The sequence below is a fragment of the Felis catus genome, chromosome E3, assembly GCF_018350175.1.
Source record: "Felis catus isolate Fca126 chromosome E3, F.catus_Fca126_mat1.0, whole genome shotgun sequence".
Taxonomy (NCBI): Eukaryota; Metazoa; Chordata; class Mammalia; order Carnivora; family Felidae; genus Felis; species Felis catus.
This window is the reverse complement of record NC_058383.1, coordinates 3000520-3025920: the sequence shown is the minus strand read 5'-3', so window position 1 is coordinate 3025920 and position 25401 is coordinate 3000520. Positions and strand designations below refer to the sequence as shown.

Sequence of the window (25401 nt, the reverse complement as noted above, 5' to 3'; positions counted from 1 at the left end):
AGAAGGAGACCTTTGGGATCAAAGAAGTGATATTTTCTTTATGAGCTTATTAACATGTTAAGTTGTAACAGATGATAAAATGGATAAAAAATATTAACTCCAGATTTCACATGAAGTCCTAAGTTCATCAGAAACTTGAGTGCAATACTTCTCTATAACAATGATCTATCTTTAACAGAAAAATAGTGAGATACTGAATGCAGCACAATAAAATCATTACATCCACACACACAACCTTTCTGAAAAGCAATTTCAAAATGCATTTGAAAAGCCTTCAAAATAGCCTTTAACTCAGTTATTTCCTTCTAAGAATTTGTTCTAAGAAAATACTCATGCATCCACTTGCCAATTTACATATGAGGATGTTCATCACAGCATTATTTATAATGACCAAAAAAACCCCCCAGAAACAATCAAATATTGAGCAACAGAAACGTTACTCCTTTAGGAAACATAACACAATGACATCTATCAACACTTAAAATGTACCATGTGGCTTTGGAGCAAGTCACATCTCAACTCGAATCCTGTTTCTACAATTTGTATATTTACAATGTTTAGCATGATAATTTATCTGAAATTAATTCTTGTACATAGGTAAAAAAGGTGCCTAAAACTATTTTCCTCCAGAAGAATGGGCAGGTATACCCATGATACTTATTAAATAAACCATCTTTTAAGTGATTTTTGTCAGCATTATCATACATCAGATCTTCATATATACTTGGATCTCTATTATCTTAAATAGTGAGCTATTAAATCACTTAAAGCAGAATAAAAATATTAATACTTAGCATTCAATATTAATTTCTAAACCTACTACTAAGTATAACTTTAAAACCTTAGGATTAAACTGTAATAAAAATATCTAAAACTCTACGAACAAACAAGGTCATGTGCCTTAGAAGAAAACAGCCAGTGCTGGTCAACTATCAACTCTATATACACTATATTTTTAAATCAAGACACTCAGAGATTTTCCTCAACTCATTTGGTTCGATCAGAAGGAGCCACCCCCCCAAAACGCATATATTGAAAACTACTCCCCTCTAGGAGGTTGGGGCTTCGGAGGGTGTTTAGGTCATAAGAGGGAAGGCCCATCCGAGAACTCCCTTGCCCCTTTCACCCTGTGAGGTCACAGTAAAAAGATGACTGTCCCTCAACCAGAAAGGGACCCTCACCAGACACCAAATCTGCCAGTGCTTTGATCTTGGACTTCCCAGCCTCCAGAACTGTGATAGATAAGTAAATGTCTGTTCTTTATAGACAATAATATGGTCTATAGTAGCCTATAAGGACTAAGAAAATGACCTTTTATATCTTTCTGATATTTGGATTTACAAGTCTATCTTGCTGAGATCATGAGTTTTAAATGCTGGCAAAATGAGTAATTTTATACTTTTATTTTACAAAACCCTAAGGTAAGTAAGCTAAGAATGAGTCCACATAAGGAAAGACTAGTCAAAACGCACTCACATGACAGACTTCTAGGTTTCAGGACACCACCTCTGCAATTAGACAGTTCTACAACACAGAAGAACCAGGGGCTTTTTGTGAAATGATGGTCTTTACACAGTACATTTTGGGCAAAGGCCACCGAGCAGCCCACTGCTACCTTTCCTTCCCTGAATTCTTCATGTCCCCTTCACATATTTGGTGCTGGGCCTTCGCCACACTTTTGCTGTTCTTTCCCTTTTCATATGCTGCCCTCCACTCCCTTGCACAGCACCCTGAATACACATGAATACAAAGTAACCATTCATGGCTAATACACAGGCTATCATAAGACAATGCATTTACAGAACCTTACTCTTTTTTTTCCATGGTTCTCGTACACCATCTCAACTGATGCTATGTGAGCTCCAACAGTCATGACCTTCATTTTCCACAGGAAAGAAACAGAGAACTAGGGGGGGTGAGTAACTTACACAAAGTCAAATATTTATTGGTAGCATTATGGAGCTGTAAACACATACATTTTTATCTCATTTCCAGCGCCTTTCCCGACACCACTGCTGGTCCAAGTGTGGTCCCCCGGGGCAGCAGTCTCCCACCTTCTGAGAACTTGCAAGATATGTGCATTCTCAGTCCCCACCCAGACCTGCTGACCAGGCTCTGGAAGCGGGATCCCTCAATCTGGGTTTTGGCAAACGCTCTAGGCTCCAGGCAACTCTGACACACTCTCTGGTTGGGAGAACCACTGTTTTACACTGCAAAGATTGAGGTTAAAGTGTTTGTCTAATTATGTTCAGCAATTTCATAAGAACAAAAATATGTTAAGACTAGACCAAGAATTGTTAAATTCTTTAAATAACTAGATCATACTAATTTAGGTTTCCCTCATCCTGATACACTCAGTGGTGGAAAGAACGAAACAAAAACATACAGAACAAAAAACCCTTATCAAGTACAAATTAACACAAAGAGCTTCTCAGCTCTCCAGCACTAGTCACGGCCACTCCTACTTGCACCGGCCCCACCAAAATGAGCAGGGCACAGGCGGGGGGCTCAGAAATGCCATCTTGCTTCAGCTGCCCCCTGCACCCAGCAACCCCCCCCCCCCGCCAGCTTGTGAAATGTTGCCTCAGCAAAGGGGCTGCAGCCCCAGGCACTGGGGGGACAGGGCCGCAGGCTGGCTCTAATTCACTCACCGAATAACCAGGTGGCGCTTGTGAGTATGTGCTAGGCACACAGGACACAAAAGTGACCCCTCGTCCTTGAGGAGTTCACATTTGAATGGGAAAAAAACCACGGCCAATTCACTAATATTTGAATTAAGCCTTGAAGGAAGAGGACTCACGGAGAGTTCCAGCAGGCAACAGCCATGAGGAAGCCCCACCTTGCTGGCATCCGCCCACGTCCACCTTTTCTTCCCCCAGATCCTCAGGCGAGTTCAGCTAAAATTGATCCTTACCACTAGGCCATCTGGCAATTCCACCCAACTGTTTACTTGGTGCCCAGCTACTTGCTTCAAATCCCTTCATTAATTCTCTGCTGTTTAAGTTGTTCCCCCTCCCAACAGCTTTGACACCAGTGGCTGTTCTCATTCTGCACAATGCGGAAACATCTCTAGCAAACAAACAAGCAAACAAGCAAACAAACAAACAACCACATTTACGGATGTGTGGTGCAATCCTGCTGCCCACAGAACATTCGGGGCCTTAGTGGAACTGCGCTTCCCGCCTGCTCAGGAAGTGACGTCACCTCGCGTCAGCCAATGAAACGCACACAAAACCACAGGGCTCACCCTGGGGCAGAAGCCTAGGGGCCCGGGAGCCACACACCTGCTGCACCCCCCTCCTCCCAGACAGGTATCAGCAGCATTTGACGCGGTAGCTCCTCCATTAGCCCAGGACAGACGGCACTGAGCAGAAACCCCCTTGCCCACCCACAATGGATGCGTGGCCTAAGCATGAAACATATGAATTTTAACACCTCAGACTCCCAGGCAGCGGTCTCGGGACACCCCGCTCTGGAAGGTGCTACAGGTGGAATGCTGCTTCATCCGTGCCACTTCCTACCCTGCCTCAGCTGACAAAATGCTCTGCATTAAGTTGCAAAGGAAAAAACAAACAAAAAAAAACCCGTGTTTTAAATTATTCTGGCAGTTACAAAGTGTTGGAAACTAAAACGGATACATATGGTCCTTGGAAGTGAGGGATTCTTACAGAACTGTACCAGAAAATTTATAAGCAGTCAAACATGTCTCCGTAGGCATTTAAAAATGAAATCGATGCTATAAAGGCCAGATAGTCAAAAGCATTTACTAAAAGAGAAAAGCCTTTAGCCAAGAATAACATAATTTATGAGCAAAATAATTCAAATACAAAAACTATACAATTGTTATGGTTGAGGAAAGAATGAAACAAGTTGAAAGGAGCACAGACACTTGGCGGTAACAATCTGTGAATAAAGGAGTGATCATTTCTCAAAAATAAAGTCCTTCTTGATGGTAAAAACAAAAAGTTTATAAAACTCATGCTGCTACTGGTGATTTTACTGTCCAGTAACCAATAAATGAATATTCTGAAGTAATTTAAAAGCTAACATTCATCAAATGCTCTGAAAGATGATCTTTTTGTACAGAATAATCCAAAAATGAAATACAAGCCATATGTACATCAATAGGATTTGAAATGCATTATAAAAATGAAGTTCTTAATTCCCGCCCATGTCTGTAAGCATACATAACACAGCCTGAGAAACATACTGAAGGACATTTCAAAGTTTCTCCCAGAATAAGCGAATGGCCGTCTTACGGATCTCCCAACCTGCCTTTGTGCGGCTATGTGCCCTCTGGATTATCTGCTACTAGATGTGGCTCCTGAAAGGATACTGCTCCTCAAGTGCAGACCATGGGAAGGGGAGGTCACCACCTGCCTGACCTGCCCAGCCCATCCTGCCTTGTCAGGATGGCTGCCCAACAGGGTGGGGGTCTGGCCTTGTGGCTTTACCTTCGCAACCACAACAGATAATGACTGTTCATAAAACATAAATTAAATGCATAGAGAAAACCAGGGAGGCCGAGGAGAAGGGGACCTACTTCTTCAAAACGCCAAAACCTATCACAAATGCCCCCTCGGTGACAACCCCTCTAGGCGAGATCTCCATTTTTCTTGCTAGGGGTAGAAACGTTACTTTCTCAATTTTTAAAAATTAAATTAAAACGAGGAATAACCTCAGTTACCTTGGAGACATAGCTCAACACATGTTGGCAGGAAACTTGAAACACAAATAGGACACGACTTCCAAGCTTGTCCCAGACCTGAGGATGAAAAGAGCAACAACAAATACAAACTCACCCGGGCTGGTCTCCCCCAAAGGAGGCTCCAGGCCCCAGAGAAGACGACAAGCACTGAAAGGTTGGAGGATGCTGGCCCTCCCCTTATTTCTGGTCCCTGTTCGGGGGGAGTTTCTGGGGCAAGGATAAAACCTTTCACTTTCCTTCCTAGAAGTCTTCCTTTGTCGTTGATGTTTTTTTCTCATTTCTCCATTTACTCTTTAAAAAGGCCCCTGTTATGGGGCGCCTGGGTGGCGCAGTCGGTTAAGCGTCCGACTTCAGCCAGGTCACAATCTCGCGGTCCGTGAGTTCGAGTCCCGTGTCAGGCTCTGGGGCTGATGGCTCAGAGCCTGGAGCCTGTTTCCGATGCTGTGTCTCCCTCTCTCTCTGCCCCTCCCCCGTTCATGCTCTGTCTCTCTCTGTCCCAAAAATAAATAAACGTTGAAAAAAAAATATTAAAAAAAAAAAAAGGCCCCTGTTAGAGCTCTACGCCTTCTCTGAAGGTACTTCTGGCAAACAAAGAATAAAAGAGCCTCTTAAATACAGCGAACCAACTGGTGATTGCCGGGAGAGAAGGCAATGAGTGAAACAGGGAACAGGGATGGAGAGGTACAAACTTCCAGTATAAAACAACTGAGTCACGGGTATGAAACGTACAGCATAAGGAACATAGTCAATGAGACTGTAATCATGCTGTAAGGCGACAGATTGTGACTACACTTATCATGGTGAGCATTAACGTACAGAAATGTCAAATCAACATGTTGTTGATAACTAACATAACATTGTATGTCAACTACACTTCTTCAGTAATAAAACAACAACAAAAACCCACCAAGCCTACCACATACCTTCCAAGAGAGGTTTAAAGAGAAACAATAATATCACACAGCTGAAAGCTACCGCAAGGTGTTTTTATAGATGAAAATAGCTTCTATTTTAAAGTTTCTGATAGTTGTATTGACTACAATATCAGTGCGACTTTAATAAAGCAATAGAGCAAAGATACTCGTGAAATGCCAACCTACCATATGCCAGGCCTGGCAGCATGAACTGGGCATACTTAAGCCTTAAGTGTTTCCCATCACAGTCCCTATGCACTGAGTCCTTCTCTCCTACAGACCCAGTGTTCTGCCCTGGAACAGGAGCAAGGGCCATGCTGGACACACAGGCCTGCACAAAGTAGGGCCATACTCATGATCTCTACAAAGCAGAGGGTGAACAGGATCTGTGTGATATACTCGATCACCCTTTCAACATTCTTCTTGGGAGAAAAATAATGATCCAAGTTGTTTTCTGTGAGACTTCCACAGTCAGTAGATTTCTGCATGATGGTTTTACTCAAGGAAGGTGTAAACTATGTAATATCAGGCTTTGACATAATAGAAATTTATCACAGATTATTTAAAAAAAACTCTCACTCTGAAAGAAATTTCTCGAGGCTGGCATTGTCCCTGACTACTTATCCATCAATTAAGTTTTTAAATCAATGTGAAATATATCTCAAACTATAAGTTAGTGTTGGATTTTTAGTTTATGAAGGCTTAAGTATCTACCTAGCCCTTATTCCCCTAAAGATTATTTTTTATTCCTTTGTTTGAATGATATAGTAACAATATAAGAACATTTAGTTCATCAGATTGTTAACCTAAATGGCTAATAACACATTGGGTTAATAGTTTATTTTCCTGAGTCTCACACCGGAGTGGTATCTGTCTGTCCTAATGAACAGATCCAATCTATGTCAACAATCTTTTGTTGAAAAGCTCCCCTATGTCAGATCCATGCCGCGATGCAAAAATTAATGACACACACTTAAGGAAGCTTGCAGTCTTACCGAGAAAAAAAAAAAAAACCCAAAAATGTTATTTGGTAAGTGCTGTCTTTATCCAGGGCTCATACCAAGGGTTATAGGAGTAACAATAAGGGGGTGTTAAGGAGAATTCTAGCAGTACTGACATTTCCAAGTATCCTTGAGGAGTAAAGAGGAGTTCACTGGAAAGATTAGAAGCAAAAGGGACTGGGAGTAGGTGGGACGTTCCTGGGCCAAGGCAGACACATGAGAAAAGACAGGGAGGCACAGAATGACCAGCATGTGGTATAGATTATACCCACTAATACCTACTGCAACACAATGATAACAGTGAATCAACCTATGTAGCTTTGAGCGTACCAAAGTACACGTAAGGAACACCCACGCAGCCTTGGGCATAGGAAAGCACATGGAAGGAACTTGGCAAATGGGTTTTGTTTGTCCACCCAGACAATTTCTAACTTGCAGGAAGCAATGATTAATTTACAATTAATTACAAACTTTTTACTTCAACAAATAAAAACGAAAATCTCTTTTATTAGTCCAATATATGAGATAGGATATATGCTTTATACTCAAGGATATACCTTGTTCAGTTTTGACTTGAAATGCATATGTCACTTGAAAAACATTGATCAAGTTTAGCAAATAGAAATAATTGTGCCAAATGTTTGAGAGATTTCGGAAATGTGTTCTTTGGTAGATAACATGACAGAAAATTAATACTGGGACTTTAACTGGGCTTCCCTCCAATAAAATAAAGCCTCCTGGATTAGGATCTCCTGTCATAATTCTCACCAGACAGACCAGATGAAGGCCCATCCTTTCATGGTGAAGATATAAAAAGAGTGGTTTCCTTGACACTTTCATGTAAATTCCTTGAAATATTTTAAATATGCCTTTAAGGTATTATATTACAGATGCATGAATAATGGTTTTCAAATGTCAAATTAATTTATATGAACTTGGGTCCTTTTTTGCCAAAGCTTTAAGGAAATAACTTTAAAAATAAGTTTGATTCCATTGATGTCTAAGTCGCGGTCTAGGCCTGGGTATTTAGGCCAGGCCAGAACCAGTGCTTAATGCTAATAATGAATTCTCTCTGTATTCACAACGGATTCACTGTGTTCTCTGATTATGTGATGTCTCCACACCACACATACATCAGAGCAATCTCCATCATCCTTCCCCAGATTTCCTGAAAGTCTTTCCTCCTTTTGATTCAAGTTTACTGCTCCCCTCTAGCTCTTTAATTGCTCTTTGTCAAGCCTGTGAAGGGACTCTTTCTCCCAACTGCCCCTCATATGCAGGTTCCCACCAGTCCGGTCCTCCTCCTGTTTGGTTTTCGAGAAGCCACAATGTGAAGGACCGCCCCAAATCTGACCCACACATGTTTTACTGTTTCCTCAAAGTACTACAAATGTGAATTTTAAAATCAGGATATTTCACGTTACCGTTTAGAGTTTTGCTTAAATCTGAACAACTGGGGGCTCTGTCACCGGGTCTACTGGCTGTGGCTGGACAGCAGCTGCCCCATCAGATAAGGTTTGCGCTCTCGGGCCAGCCCGGTCTATCCTGACTCTGAGCCACGCACCAGAAGCAGCTTGCCACCCTGAAGTGGGCACTCTTCACTCATTTGTGTGGATCCCACATGCCCTGAGCTGACAAGCCTGGCCATGGCAATGTACCCAATAATTTCTATAACCTCGCTCATGCCCATGACTCACCTCGGTGTGGATGATCACCATGGTGGTAAGTGCCTCATTTAATCAGTCTGTAATTGTTTATTGAGCACCCATACATTCCATGATTGTGCCACTTGTGACATATGAGTGGCAAAGACAAATGAGATGTGGTGCTGCTCCCGAAGAGCCTGCAATTCAGGGTAGGGAGCCAGGCAAGTACTTCGTCTCTGCTGAGCTCCAACCCACCAGTCTCCAGACCACAAGGACCTCTCACATGGACACTGATGCCAGCAAAAACTCAGCCTGTCCGGCTTAAAACTCCTGCCAGAAGCTCCCTCCTGGGCCCTGCAGGTGGCAAGGGCAAGGACCCATGGCTCCTCTGTCACTTTCCCTGTAAATCTCATAGAAATATGGGATTTAACAGTGATATGAGAACAAACAGTGTTCGCACCAGGCATATACCAAGTCTCTGAAGGAAATGCTAAACACAAAGCACCAACTCGGTGGTCTCTCCGGCCATGCTCCAGTGTCGAGGAGGATGCCCTAGCTACCGGCTCCCCAACAAGCCCTACCCGTGGAAAGAAAAATAAGCAGCCTGGGAACTAGGTGCCATGAGCGAAGAGGAGGGAACGAGTGGAAAACCTCTCCCGTGGGTCGTCTTCTTCCCCTAATGGTGGTGGGAGTTTTCAACACAGAAACAGCAAAACCAGAAGCCATTTCTTACCAGCTGAGCCACGCCAGTTAGTGACCGGGTTGAAAAGGCAGAAGGGAGATGATGCCAAATGGGGAGAATGGACACAAACAGGAAAAGGAGGGCAGCAAGAGGAGACCCCTCGAAGAGACCCCTGTGCATCCCGGCGCCTGCAACCATAAAATCGTGACAGCAGTACACATGTGTTTGGGCTTTGGGGTTTCTTTTTTCCTCTCTGGTTCCTTAAAACATTATCCAACTACCATAACAATTCCCTCTCAATTTCTCCTAAATTTCCCCTAAATTATTTAGGCCGTCACTCGAAGTTCATGCCATTGTGGGGTGAGGAGTGTCTTAAATTCCTATGTCCCAAACCCACCACAGGAAACCCTGGGCTGGCAGATACGAGGGGAGCTTGGGGACCTCATCAATTCCCACATGAAAGGTACCTTGGTGACACCCAAGGTACTTCACAATCTGGCACCACCTTCCTTCCCAGGTAAGGGGGATGCGCCTTAAGAATGAAGAAGGATACGTTGCTGACAGAGTAACAGGAAGATGCTTGGAGTCAAAATTACATGGATCTTCATAAATACGGAAATTCACCACTTACGAACTGGTCTCGGCATTAAGAGACAAAATTAACAAAGAGACCTCTATTCCTAGGACAATTTAACAAACTAACAAGCAGGACTTCCAACATAAAGACAACAGAACGGAAGTGTGTGTTTACTTCTCTTCTGAAACATCACTGGAACAACCGGGAATGGATTTCCAATTAAAGGTGAAGGGAACACAGCAGAGAACAAGACGGATTGGTAGAAAACGCTACACCTGAATCCAAAATTAGCAAAGGGGACACTAGTGTAAGATCCCCAGAGGTTCTCAGGGGGCCTGACCTACGCGAGGAAGGAAGGAGAAGGAGGAAGTAAGGAGCAGAACCTGAGAGGCTCTTAAACTGCCCCCTCCCCCGCCCCCACGCCTGGATGTCCTTCTCCACTGTGCACAACCAGTGCCTGCCCTCTGCCAGCAGGACGAGCACTAAGAGAGGACAACACAAGGGCACCTGGACTCAGAGAACTAACTCTGGATGAGCAGCGTCTGGGTACCTTCCTGGAAAGAGGGAGACTCTCTGAACTTATGCCAACATACCCCAACTCAAGCTCTTGGATGCTGGAAGCCCAGCTTCCACCCTCTAGACAGGACAGAGATAGAATCTTCTTCAGGGAAACTGGCCTGCTCAAGGGAGGAACACTTAAAAATGACAACATCTCAAACCAAGTTCCCTGACTCAAAGGTCCAGTCAGACCACCCCACAGCCAGAGCTCCGGCAGCAAATGGCTCAGTGTCTGATTCACAGTAGCGACTTAATGAATACTTGCTACAGGAAACGGGGAATTTGTCTGTTTCTGGTAACAAACTTGCAGTCTGTTGCACTTTTCAATCCCAAAGCATCAATCACAGTGCTGTTGTGGAGAACTCCTCACCACTGAGTTCCTCAGCATCACATTCAAGGTACATCATTCACAAGCGGAGGCTCTCTGACCTTGTTCCCTATCAGAAGCGCTAGGAAAGCAACAGGTACAGAGTCAGCGAAAGAGCTCCGGCTCACAGAGACCTCAGACCACGCTCTGGTTCTGGCACCTCCTGGCCACACCACTGATCCAGTTATTTAAACATGAAGATGAATAGAAAGCGTTTTTAGAGTAGTGACGAAGACACATAAATACTGATATGCCGTTGAATGAAACAGACAGAAAAGAGTACCCAGAGCGCAGTCCCATCCATATGATGCTCAAAACAAAACAAAAATGAGTGCATATCATCAGTATCAGGTTAGCAGTGGCCTGGGTGGAAGGGAGGCGTTTATTTAAAAAGGATTTGAGGGGGGCGCCTGGGTGGCGCAGTCGGTTAAGCGTCCTACTTCAGCCAGGTCACGATCTCGCGGTCCGTGAGTTCGAGCCCCGTGTCAGGCTCTGGGCTGATGGCTCGGAGCCTGAAGCCTGTTTCCGATTCTGTGTCTCCCTCTCTCTCTGCCCCTCCCCCGTCCATGCTCTGTCTCTCTCTGTCCCAAAAATAAAATAAAAAAATAAATAAAAAATAAAAAATAAAAAGGATTTGAGGGACTTTTACAGATTATTGGAATGTTTTGTATCTTAAGTACAGTGGGTAAAAACACTCATCAAAGGGTACTGTAAAAATCTCTTTTATTATACATAAATTATATTTCAATTAAAAAATAAAGAGGCTGGGAAAAAAACAATATTTTTCATGAGGTGTGATTTAATAGTCAATCAAGAATATGGTTTTATAATTCAACTAAACAACAGCTGATTGATAATTACTTCATAATAGCACAGTACTTTTTATTAAAATGGATTTCCACAATACAATGTCAATTCTTAAAAATATGAAATATATCTTAAAGCATAAAGAAAGGAAAAAACTCACTTCAAATTCACCACTCAATATATGCATTGTTAACATTCGCTTTACTTATTACTTTCGGACATTTTCTTTGCACAGATTTTTAAAAATCATTCTGCTAACATAACCCAAACATGCAGGGGGAACACTAAGAATTAAGAAATGAAGAACTAAAAATTAAATTTCTTATTAATTTGTGAATTAGGGGTGCCTGGGTGGCTCAGTCAAGTTAAGCGTCTGACTCTTGATTTCAGCTCAGGTCATGATATCATGGTTCGTGAGATTGAGCCCTGAGTCAGGATCTGCACGGTTAGTGCTTGGGATTCCCTCTCTCTCTGCCCCACCTCCCTCCCCCACACTTGCTCTATCTCTAAATAATAAAAACTTTTAAAAATTGTATAAATTATAGCTGTCAGATATTAGTTAGAAATAAATATGTTTAGCGGTTCAGCGAATCTGGAATAGAGTATGGCGGTTCTTCAGAAAATTAAAAATAGAACTATCCTACAACCCAGCAAACGCACTAGTATCTATTGAAAGGATACAAATGCTGATTTGAAGGGGCACATAGCACTATCAACAACAGCCAAATTAGGGGAAGAGCCCAAATGTCCATCAACTGACAAATGGATAAAGATGATGTGGTATACATATACAAAGCAATACCACTCGGTGATTTAAAAAAAAAAAAATCTTAACCATTTGCAACAACATGGATGGAACTATAAGGTATTAGGCTTAGCGAAGTCAGGGAAAGACAAATATATGATTTCATTCATATGTGCAATTTAAGAAACAAAACAGAGGAACACAGGGAAAGGGAAGGAAAAATAAGATAAACACAGAGAAGAAGGCAAACATAAGAGACTCTTAAATACAGAGAACAAACTGAGGGTTGCCGGAGGGGCACCGGTTGGAAGGGGCTAAATGGGCAAGGGGCATCAAGGAGGGCACCTTCTGGGATGAGCACTGGGTGTCATATGAAGGAGATGAGTCACTAGGTTCTATTCCTGAAGCCAAGACTACACTGTATATTAACTAACTTGAATTTAAATAAATAAAAAGGAAGAAAACAGTTCACCAATATGTGTACAGAAAGCCATTTCCAAGCATAAGGGGGAAAAAGTAAGGTGCTAAACAGTACATGTGTTGTGATTTATGTGTATGTACTGACACAGGCATGAAAACTTTCTGCAAAGACGAACAGGAAACGTTAGCAACGATGAGCTCTGTCACCGTAGACTTCTGTTTGCTGTTACTCTGTTTTGTTTTCAGTGGGGGTGGGAGGGAAGACTTTCATTTTTCATTTTATACAGTTTGAGAATGTCTGAGCTTTCCCCATCATCATACACACACACACACACACACACACACACACACACACACACACAGATCATTTCCATTAGTTAATTATATGTGTATTACTTCAAAACCAAAGACTTCTATAGACATATTTTGTCAAGTAATAAGGGAATATTAAACAGCTACGTGTGTAGTACAACTCAACCTGGAAACAATCCTCTTGGTTCTCAGGCCAGCTTTCTTCCCACACAGTAGCCACAGAATATCAGGGAATCAAATGTTGTTAAAATTAACAAGGAAAGTCTTCAGTTTATAAATGCACCTTTCAACCCTGTATATAATTATAATAATGTACATTTTACTATTAAATTAAACCAACAAATAAACAAGGGGACTCCTTCTAGCCCACCACAGTTTTAACGCAATATAAGAACTTCCCCACTTAACATAATCATACTAATGAAAATTAATGTCCAAACTTTTTAATTTTATTAGCTTCGACAGTTCTGAAATAAATTGGTCCATTTTATTAAACAATAAGGCTAAATGCATTTTTGTCACTTTACAAGACCCTGAGCATCTGTTAGAACAGTGGTTTGGGGAAAACATCTATCACTGCCCCTTCTACGAAAACGATGGGCTTGCTTAGTGATACCTGCCTATTCTTTTACACTGGTTTAAAACATTTTAATTATTTTACATGAAATAATTTCTCAACACTAAGTATTCGGAATGTAGAAAATGACCCATTCTAAGATCTTATCCTCATTAAGGGTCACAGTAACCAAGTATCACTTAGGAGGAGTTCTCAACCACAAGTGGCCAGCAGTAGCATGAGGAGACGTGCCACAACGTGGATGGGCCTTGAGGGTATCACACTGAACAAAGTCAGTCAGATGGAGAAAATACCGTATGATTTCACTCATACATGTAGGCTCTAAAAAAACAAAGCAAAGCAACAGAAAAACAAATTCACAGGTACGGAGAAGAGATTGACTGTTCCTAGAGGGTAAGGGGGTTAGGGGGGTGGGGGGGTGGGGGGACGAAATGGGTGAAGGCGGTCAAGTGTACGGCCACAGATAAAAACCAGACTTTTCAGAGTGATCACTTTGTAGTGCATACCGATGTTGCTTTACAATCAAACTTGAAACTTATATCCCAATTTTGCCTCCATTAAAAAAGAGATGCAAGAGGCGGCAATGAAGAAAGAGGAAGAAAATATCCTCCAAGAGCTAAGAAAGAAACATTGTGAAACACCGAACAGGGGAAGCCAAAGAGACAGACAACAGGAGAGAAAACCAGGTTATAAGAGGAGGACCGGCCCCAGCAAGCCCAACAAGAAACTAGCAAGAGCTCTGAGCTCTGAAAACATAAAAGACAAACAGGGAGGGGCGCCTAAGAGGCCCAGAAGGTTAAGCACAGCGGACTCTGGGTCTCAGCTCCGGTTCGAGCTCAGGATCTGGACTTCAAGCCCCGTGTGGGGCTATGTGTCAGGCTCCACGCTGGGCATGAAGCCTACTTCCAAAAGACAAAAGGAAAACTGTTGTCAAAGAATATGGAGTGAAATGGGAAAATGTACACAACGTATATTAAATAAAAATGTGGTTATCAGAAAAAAAATTAAAAAATAAAATAAAAAGACGAAAGGACAGAAAGGGAGAAAGCAACTATCAATGAAGGAATACCAAAGACCTCCCAGGACGTGAGCTTCCACATTCCGGGATAAGCAGATGACCTGGCACTGCTATTTTTCATCCTAACCTCACGGTGCCGACTGGCTTCCCTTATAGAGTACAGGCACTACACTGATAAAAACAAAAGCACTTAAAATGTGACCCCTTGCTGCCCGGAGAACATACAGAATTTATTCTGACACCACCTTCGGAACAATACCACTTGCAGGCTGAAGTCACACGCAAGCTCTCCCTTAACCTCTCCTTTTCAAGTCACACTAACTCTGCTTCCGTAAATCTCCACAAGTGGGTCTTCTTATTCAACTTTCAGTTTACGCAGTAGACTTCACAGCCTTCAGCCCTGTCTGTACTTGGAAATGGAATTCTCATCAGAGTCTGATCAGCACCAACATTAATCTTCAAGGAGGTGATAAGAGAGCACTGGCTGTTATACACCATACACATTCGGGATTTTCACTGTGTCATCCTCTATCTTTGTCACATGGTTTGGGCTGGCTGTGACACCAGAAGCATTTCCTTTCACACTTCTACGTGCATAATTCGACTATTTTCCACCTGTATTTGGGTGTTTTTATTTTTCTACCAACTGCTATGCATTCTCTAGGCCTCGGGTGCCCGTGTTTGTTACAGTCTCCCCATCTCTGTCTCCCTCTTCAGCCCCGTATTTTCTCCATTTCCTGAGTGCTTACATTTGCCAAGTGGATGGTGCCTTTGAGGACGACTCCAGAGGCAGGGAGCAGACAGAACAAAGAAGGAAAAATGGCAAGAGACGACAAGGGATTAAACCGGGACCATGTAACAGAGATGTAGAGGGAAGCTTGTAGAACTCTTTAGGTTGTAAACCAGGCAAAACTGAACGGAGACTGTGGAGAACATCAGGACCATTCTCTGGCTCTCCAGTCTAGGTAGGAGGGTGAACAACAAAAGACCCATCGAGAAAGAACAGTCTTTTATCCACCGAGACAGACGACCGCACTCTTGATCAGCAGCTGCAGTTAGCACCTCAGTCACAGTGCAAAAGCACCGGGCTTGGAGACAGGAGACTGAGTCTCAAACCCTCAACACTGACATGACTTGGTCTGTTAAACCAGGGTGATTCCCCGAATGCTCTCTTAAGGTTCTGTTTACTCACCTGTGGGGGAACGGTGAAGGTACCGGCTAGGACATCACATACCGTGAGTCAGTGACCTCTCAGCCACCAAGCTTTCAGAACAGAGCTTTATCCAGACCAATCCGGGGCAACGTGGACGCCCGACGCGGAAGGAGGAGAACGGCGCTACGGCAACATGCCTCCCTGGGCCTCACTCTGAACCTCCTGGGTTCTGATTTTCCATCAGCAGGAATTCCTAACAACTTGGGTTTCACAAGCCATGGAGAACAGAAAGCAAAATCATAAAGGGTGCAGGAGGAATTATCAGAGACACATACAACAGCCAGGGAAACAACAGCTTATTACCAATCCAAGGAGGAAAAAAAATTCAAAAGGAGGCGTAACGCTCAGCTATTTCATGTCAAGGTAGTGGTCCTGAGTCATCAGAAAAAGAGATTAAATTACACTGAGTACCCTCTGATTAAGAAAATGTGCAGAAGAAGGTAGAAACTGTATAACTTATTTTATAAAGATTTCCATCAAAAACAGTTAGATTTAGAAGATTTTAGTCCTTGAAGGTGTAAGATTCAGTTACCTGGAAAACTAATTTATGATCAGTTACCTGGAAAATTCCATCTTATTCTGGAAAATGACCAGATAAATGGGGTGTCACTGAATGTGCTACTTCGGTACAAATAAATGAATCAAGCTTAAAACAAAAGCTCCTTAATTTCTCAGCCTATTTTACCTGAGCTGCAAAGTATTTCCTATGAATTACTTGTATGTTTAAAATATTAATGTGGAAAACTTTACACTGTTCAGATAAGCATAAGTAGTAAACCAACATCATTTCTTTTTCAAGAATAAAGTCTCCCACATATTACTTCCATAAATGTCAGTACCCAGATGGAAGCAAGAAAAATAAGTAATGAAATTAAGTGAATTATCTACACAAATGGGGAAGGAAATAGTATGGATGATTCTGTGTGTGTGTGTGTGTATATACACACACACACATATTTATATATTTTTTTCAATGTTTATTTTTGAGAGAGTGTATACAAGCAGGGGAGGTGCAGAGAGGGGGGTGTGGGGGACAGAGAATCTAAAGCAGGCTCCGCAGTGACAGCAGATAGTCCAATGCCAGGCTCAAACTCACCAACAGGGAGATCATGACCTGAGCTGAAGTCAGTCACTCAACCGATTGAGACACCCAGGTGCCCCCCAAAAAATGAATATATTAAGATCACTTACATTTGACTATGTGAACAGTGACACAAATAAATTCCCTCTACAGTGCTACATTCCAGCCAATCTACATTCCCTCTGGCTAAACTAAGAATGTGGCTAGGAAAACTTGGGTGTAAAAAATCTGAAAGACAAATTAACTGCCCAAATTTCAGGTAGTTAAAATTCAATTTTTTTTTTAATTTTAAAAAAGTACAAGTTAAATTTATCCTCAATTTGGCCTTCCAAATATCCATTATTCAAATAAAGACTAAATTTCTGCCGCATTTCTCCTAACCCATGAATAACTAAAGTCAAATAATCATCAACAATTCAAGACAAAACTCAGGCTAAACAGAGGACTTGCACTAAGCACTAATATAGGGCACAGATTAAAACCAATCCAAAATTTGCCCCTGAATTATTCAAGTGAAAACACGGACTTAACAAAAGATCCACATTTAACATCAACTGAAAAGATCCACATAGTTCAAGGGTCATTTAACATCAACCAAAAAGATCCACGTAGTTCGAGGGTCAGTACCGTGGCCTGACAGTCGGGAACAGATCCAATATGCAGACTAGAGTTCACATTAGTCAAATCTTGTTAGACTCTTCAATGAATGATTCATTCGCTGGTACATGAAGCAGAGCTATTTTGGTAGAACATTCTAACAGCACAATTCCAAACATCAGCCATATCATTTCCAAACCAATGAAAATTTAACAGGGATGATCAACGGTACAATAAGGATGTTGCATGGAGAAATGAATTTTAGGAATATTTAGATATGACCTTCTGAATAGTTGTCTATGTTCTTACACACAGAGAAACAATACGGTAAGCAATTAATTCTTCCAGGAAAAAACTTTCTCACGTAAGTCTGTTGAGAGATGTAACGTCACAGACTCTCCAGTATTACTCCTCAGGAATTCAACGAATGCTGGTATTCCAGCTCTGACTTCAGCCACTGCGGCTTTCGTTTTTATTTCTCAGCCATGCACATATGTAACTCCATACTCAACGTAACACACGATGTCTTGAAATACACAATGTTACTTATATGCCAACCAAGCTATTTGAAAATAAGCAGTGGGTGCCTGGATGGCTCAGTTGGTTAAGCGCCCAACTCAGTTTCAGCCCCAGTTGTGATCTCACTCTTCGTGAGTTCAAGCCCCGCGTGTCAGGCTCTGCACTGACAGCGTGGGTCTCTGCCCCTCCCCTACTTGCTCTCCCTCTGTCTCAAAATAAACTCTGAAAAAAAAAAAGAAAGAGAAAACAAGTAGGACTCTGTCAGTAACACCACAAACAACAGGAGTACACTCACTCTTCCCACTACTGTTCATTCTATCCATACACTTCTCTGTAAAACAGGAGTGAATCTTTTAAGTTCTCTTCCCTCCTTCTCCTTTCTGGCTTGGTTTTTCTAGTTCTCTCATGGGTAATAGACATTCTAAGAACTAGTTTAAGTAAATACCTTCTATAGGTTATCACACAGACACAGTATGATAAAAAGACATTTCCTTTCGTAACTTGGAAAAGCCTAAAATTTTTAAAGTTTCTTTAAAACAAAACGTTTATTTATTTTGTGAGAGAGAGAGAGAGAGAGAGAGAGAGAGAGAGAGAGAGAGAGAGAGAGAATATCCCAAGCAGGCTCTACACTGACAGCACAGAGCCCAATGTGGGGCTCGAACTCACAAAGCATGAGATCACGATCTGAGCCGAAACCAAGAATCAGTCACTTAACCGAATGAGCCACCCAGACACCAAGGAAAGGCCTAAAATTTTAATACAATTAGCCACTGAAAAAAACATAACATTCATCAACTTTCTTCAGAAGGGTTTAAGCAGGAGAGTAATGAACATGTGTGAGAGATACCACAAAAACAGTTCTTGTACCAAAAACACCTAATTCCTACTCTTAGGCAAGTTGAAATGGGTCATGTCTAAGACTCCGTGGTGTACTGTATAATTATTTTAAAATGTATGTAAAGAAACTCATCATCATTTGAGTTGGGTACATAATGGGTACTTACATACACATCATTAGTGCAAGTATAAGTTGGCACTAGGTTTGAGGAATATAATTTAACAATACTTTTCAAAAGTCCTTAGAAGCTCTTACTCTTTGATCCAGTTAAGACATTCTTAGAACTCCACCCCAAGGAATAAGTCTTAAGTATAGAATTTTATCCAGAAAAGTATTCATCACATAATAAGCAAAGCTTAGAAATCTGAAGGTACGCAGTGTGGAATTAGGACTGATTTATATGATGGAATACTACTTTTTTACATTAAAGGGCTCTTCTAAGTAATGGTAAAAAGAAGGGGAAATGGCTATGAGGTACATTCTGTTTAAAAAAGCAGGATGCAGAAGTGTATATATAGCGTGATGTCCACTGTGTGAAACCACATCAGATGAAGAGTAAATAAATATGCTAATTACATGAGTGAATAATTTGCTTTCTTCCTTATACAATCTCTATGCGCACAGGTTTCTTTTAAAGCCGGGGCGGGGAGGGGGCTGAGGATAACGGTTACAGAGGGGGCTTGTGCTCTCTACTGTAGGTGTAACAGAGCGCCTGGGCGAGATGAGCTGAGCTCAGGCTATTTCACCCTGGCGTGGGGACATACCCTCAGGCATCTCTCCAGCCCCTCAAGTGCCTTCCCGGTCTGTAAGGGGAGGACCCCAGCTGGGGCCCGGCCAAGCCCTGGCGAGGGGGAGTGGCATGGTGGCCACTGCTACAATACTGCCTAGCAGACCGGCCCAACACAGGGATCAGAATGAGACCAGATCAGCCACCATTCTCGAGAGCGATCCCATTTTGCCTTAAATTCCTGTTCCTTGATTTCAACTTCGGCCACAAGAAGGACTTTCGGCCCCTGAGTCTGTCTAGCATCATGCAGATTCTTAACCCCACAGAATTCTCTCCATGCAGCGAGAGGATTCCAACTCCCCCTCTCCTGACTTCCACACCCTGCCGCTCACTCTGCCCCATGGACACCGCCGGCCCTACCCCTACAACACCCTCACCTTCTTCCCTGGGTACCCCGACCCTTCCTTCTTTAATCAAAAGCCAGGCTGTCCCCTGAACCCCCTCTGTAGGTGGCAGCCATTTTTTCTCCCACACCCCCTATGCCACAGCTGGTTCCAGATCTTTCCCCTCAATCAAAGCTGGCTACAAATTTGAAGGATTAGCCTTGAGTCACCTGGATTATTCTCCTATTGCTGCTCTAACAAGTCACCACAAACTCGGTGGCTTAAAATGACACAAATTTATTAAAGTCATGGAGCTCAGAATCCAAAATGGGCCTCTGTGGGCTAAAATGAAGCTGTCACAGGGCTCCATATTTTCTGGTCCCTGCCTTTCCAGATGCCTTTCCTTCTGCGTTCAGGGACCCTTCCCCCACCTCCAAAGCCTGTGGCTTCTCTAGTCTCTCTGCTCCACCGCCGCCATCACGTGGTCTCCTCTGACCTCCTGCCTCCCTTCGCAGAGGCACCTTGGTGATGGTTCTGGCACACCCAGACGACCTCGCCATCACAAGAACCTTCATGTAATCACATCTGCAAAGTCCCTTCATCAGGAAGGCAACGTATTCATATTATTCTGCTTACCAGACCATTCCACTCTCTGCATCTTACTAAGACCAGCTACTTACCTGCCAGGCACCCTTTCCTGTCACTGGTGGAACAGGCAGCACCAAGGTACCGCCTTTCTCACACCATCATGGTATCTGCCATCATGCAACACACACACAGAAGGACCATCCATCATGCTGATCTCTCAGTTCTTTGCTGCTGTCATTTCTGAAGAACTTTTCTTCATCCCAACTCCGTCACGCCCTTCCATCATTATGCCCTAGAGACTTTGACAAAAATCCCACTCTTAACTGTCCATGTCCCTGGCCCACCAGCTTAATGACCGAGGCCACCACATTGTGCTGCTGGGGCTGTGCAACCAGGCAGTCCTGCTGACGCACCCCAAACAAGACCTGACTTCCATTGAGATCTCCAGCCCACAGACCAACAGAACATCTCTACTGGCCACTCCTCTGTCCATGTCCTACCCCAACCTCTCCCCAGTTTAGATTCCACAGTCCATCACTACAGTCATGCTCTCACAAGCACCCCTAACTCCCTAGTTCCCCTCTCCCTCTATCCCACAACCCGGAGAGCCCAACATCAATTAACCCAACGTTCTACCCCCACCTCACACACAAACAGCTTAACATGGTTCGTGAAAGACACAAGAGTGAGATCACTCATTCCGACTTTACAATGATGAATCCCCAAATCTCTCACAGCCATAACTTCCTAGGAATCTAGACGCCTACACACAACAAGTACACCAAGTGCCTAGGACGTGGTTTCTAAATTCCATCCTCTACTAAAAGGGAACCAAGACTCCTTGAATGAGTGGTTGGTTCCACCATAAAAACAAGATGAGCCTAGAAAATGTACCTGTTCAAAAAGTAAGCACTCACAATGATGGAGGCATGACAGAAAGGCACCGGACCCCGCCTGAAGGGGCTCACACTGACGGAATCCTGGGCAGTTTGAGCACCAAGATAATGAATGGCGGTAGCAGATACAACACATAAGGAAATGGAAGGGAAGGAAAAGTCCCTCCTTATGACAGAATGCCTGCTAGTAAGTGTGGAAGGAATGACGGTGTTAAAAAAAAAATCACCCCCACAGCACGATGGCCGATTGAGGTGGCAGTCATCAGTGGGTGCTCACGTTGGCCGATTGAGGTGGCAGTCATCAGTGGGTGCTCACGTTGGCGGGAGGATTTGCTGAGGAACAGAGTATTGGCGCCGTCTTGCAGTATCCTCTCCCAAATACTGATCAGCTACAAATGGCAAACTGGTGACCAGGTGACCAGGGCTGACACTGCCAGTGGTGGAACAGGTAGACACGGTGTGTCTCCTGATAAGACTTGCTAAGAAGAGAACACTATCAATTCTGTGGGGTTTCTGCCAAAATTCCAGCCTGAGTGTGGACAGGAGGAAACGCTGGACAGACCCAGGCTGAGGAGGATCCTGGAAAATGAAAGGCCTGAACTCTTGACAAGCGTCCACAATGTGAAGACAGGGGGAAGACCAAGAAACTGACGAAGACGAAAAGAGACAGGAGACACAGCCAGGAGAGGGGACATGTGGACACCGGAGCAGAAAGGAGATGGCAGAGGTTGGGATGGACACTGAAATGTGAACAGGAAAGAGTGTTGCGTTAACACTGATTTCCGGATTCAGACATCTATTGTGGTTATGCAGGGCGTGTTTTTATGGTTTTGTGCATTTCGGGGTTTTATGTTTCTTAACAAATGCAAACAACTTCACAACCTTGCCCATCTAAAAATCCTCCGCCTTGAGGACAAATCCTCCATTGACAAAAAATCCACACTCTTTCTTGTGCCCCATGAGGCCCTTGGTTTGCCCCTGCCGTATCTCCAACTTCATCTTCTTCCACTCACTCCCTAGTTGACTACCATCCGGCTCCCCGACCTTCCCGCCGCCCCTCAGACGGTCCACCCGAGCTCTGCTCCAGGCCTCTCCACCGGCTGCTTCCTTCCCTACACTGTCCTTCATTCCATCACATGGATCAGGCCTCTGCTTGGACGGCACCTCTCCCAAGAGGCCTTCCCTGACCACACGCCACGTCTTCAGTTCTGTCTTCACAGGCTAACGCCATCTTGTAGCTTTCTGCTGGGTTCTATTTATCTGCTTACTGTCCGCCCCCTACACTGGAAAGTGGTTCTGCCAGGGGCACCATATTCACCACAGTATTCCTGTTACTTACGCACCTCACACTGTGGGTATTTAATAAAGATTTGCTAAATTGACATGTTAACAGAAACGTGTACGTAACAAACTTTTGTCAGAGAGAAATATCATCATCTAAAGATGTAGACTCGCTCACTATAAATGGCAAAATAACAGTTAGTGACCACCAGCAACATTAAGAACGGACCCCCAGACCCGAGGTGTGCCAGCGAGAACAGAATTTATGTAATTACACAATACTAAAACTGAAGATAGATTTATAGCAATTGAAATGACAACCTGCCATGTGAACATTAACAAAGGTAAGCAGAGAGAAGTCTCAAGAATAAAGACTTTCAGAGGTGCCCAAATGACAGATACCTTCCTAGTAATATAAAGCTAAGTCTGGAAGACATACCCAGGATGCAAAACTGCATACTCCAATGGTTTGCATATGCATCAGGAATGAAAATCAAGCAAATAAAAGACCATCCATGGCTCCGTGGGGCCATGGAGAAAAGAAAAAGAAATAGAACCAGTACACAAATGAGACAGATTGATGGCATGGAGGAAAACCTGACAAAAATAAATGGGACTGCAGGAAACACAATCATGATGGTGAAAAAGAGAAATGAAAGCAACCATCTCATCCCGCAGTCCAGAGCAAAGTGATGGAGGAAACTACAGCAACTAAAAATAAAAATTCCACCAAATAATTATCTGTAGACAACAAAAAAATTTCCAAATATATATGGAATATGTATAGTCACATTACTGAATATGGGGAAAATAAACGATATAAAAAAGAGGCTGATAAGATCTCAATCTAAAAACAATCATTATTAAATGGAAGTTGCATCAAATCATAGGGGCAAACAGAGACTTTAAAAATTTTCTCCAATATACACAACATATTGCCAGTTTATAGTGAAATTGGTATCATAACAAAAATATGTGATAGGTCCCACAATGTAAAATTGGATGGTAAAAACAACAAGTCATATAAAGGCTGAAATGTGAATTATGAGAACAGGGATATATTATTATCTCATTAATCTGTACCCCAACCCCATTTGAAGTCCTTGATCAATTGTGAATTTTATTTAAGTGAACAAAATTGCATACGAAAAATACATTACATTAAATGCGATAGTTTTTTGTTTTGTTTTGTTTTTTTACTGGTCAGAGAATAGGGAGTTAAGGAACTCCAGGGAGAAGAAATCATCTACAAATCAACTGAGACAGGAAGTAACAGGGCAGGTGGGGGAAAATGAGTGGAAGACCAACTCTAAATACAGCTTCCATGTTGATCCCACCTGTTCCAGAAGCCGTCCCTTCATCAGAAATGGGACTTTACGAGAAGAGAGAGGTGACAGGAATTAATGCTGGCCCAATTCAAGAATAGAGGTCTTTGCAATCAGAAGGAGACAGTACATCTAACCGCTAAAAAAGCATTTTCCAGGTTGCTGGTGCTGGGAGACACTACTGAGTTAATTCCACTCTCTCAGCAACCAGCCACACTCAGGGTGTGCATGGGGAGTGAATACACTACGCCATCAAGCTCTCACAAGATACAAAAAGGCAGACAGGGGTCTAAGCAAACTCAGAGCAAAGAGGCTTTCTCCTCAGTGCGAATGAACAAGCTGCCCAACACAAATCCACTACTCGAAGGAAGAGCAGAGGCAGCAAGAAATGACCCGACACGCCCAGGACCCACTCCTGGTGGCTTGAACCCATGGGGAGATACCCGCCCTGGTTTACAAGAATAACCTGCTCTCTTTCATTTGTCAACTCCATTTCTACTCCCAGGTGGCAGACTACATTTGGAGAAAGACACACACCTACACCGGCTGGGCTCCCTTTAAATTCATGATCACAAACCCGAACGGGCCGTGGCACCGCCTGACAACCCCACTGTCTGCTTGGCCTCTCCCACTCCTCGAGATGACAATTAGACACCCTCTCCTCAAACCTCCCCATTTCCACCTCATTCCAGTTTTTCTGGGAAAGGAGAAACAATGGGAGGAGCCGTGGCTCAGAGTCCACCAGTTCTCCCCACCTGCCTGTCACACCTGGACATCCCGCCCACCACCTATACTCTAGACACACTGGCCATGGCCCCATCCACGGCCAAAACCTGTACTTGCTCACTGCACCAAGAACATAATTCCAGCAATTCTATTCCCTCTCCCTCTCATTAACTTCTCCCTGTCCACTGGACTCTTCCTCCTGAGCCTACAAGCACCCTCCCATTAAAATTTTTAAAAGCCTTTCTTGAAAGCTCGTCACTCCCAACTCCAGCTACTACTACTTTTCTCTACTGCCATTTACAACCAACTCCAGTTTGGAAATCTCCAATTTCTTTCTTCCCGTTGCCTTTTGAACCCACTCCAGTTAGGTTTCCACCAATATCACTTCTTCAAAACTGCTCTTCTAAGGTCACCAATCAAGCCCGGTGGCTGAACCCAATGTTCGAGTGTCAGCGCACCATCACCCCCCTCGCCCCCTGACTCCGCGGCAGCTGACACAGCCGCCTTCCCTTGTCTGCTGGCTCCCAGGACACCACCTCCGCACTCCTCCTGCCACTCTGGTTGCTCCGTCCAGTCTCCCTGCTTGTTTCCTCCACAGCACCCTAATCTCTATATACTGGAGAGTCCAGGTTTCAGTTCAAAACACCTCTCCGCTCATCTTTGTGTGCTCCCTGAGTGGCCTCATCCATTCCCACGGATTTAAGCTTTTTGCTACTCCAGTGAGCCCTCAATCTCATCCCTAACCTGGGCCTCTCCAGAGCGTAACTCACACTTGTACGACTCCACCTGGATGTGTGAGCCGTCTCACGGTGTACATGCCCCCCTTCCACCCACTGTTCTCAGTTTCCCCATTTCAGTGGACAGTTTCTCAAGTGGAAAACAGAGTTCATCCTTG

The 25401-nt window shown here is 43.4% G+C and overlaps 1 long non-coding RNA gene across 1 annotated transcript; it reads left to right on the top strand.

Annotated features, from left to right (window-relative positions):
• The first annotated feature begins 1182 nt into the window (after nucleotides 1-1182).
• Nucleotides 1183-16198, top strand: LOC123382483. The gene is made up of 2 exons (XR_006590906.1): nucleotides 1183-1915; nucleotides 13881-16198. It is a non-coding gene; the product is annotated as an uncharacterized LOC123382483 (long non-coding RNA).
• The last annotated feature ends 9203 nt before the right edge of the window (nucleotides 16199-25401 follow it).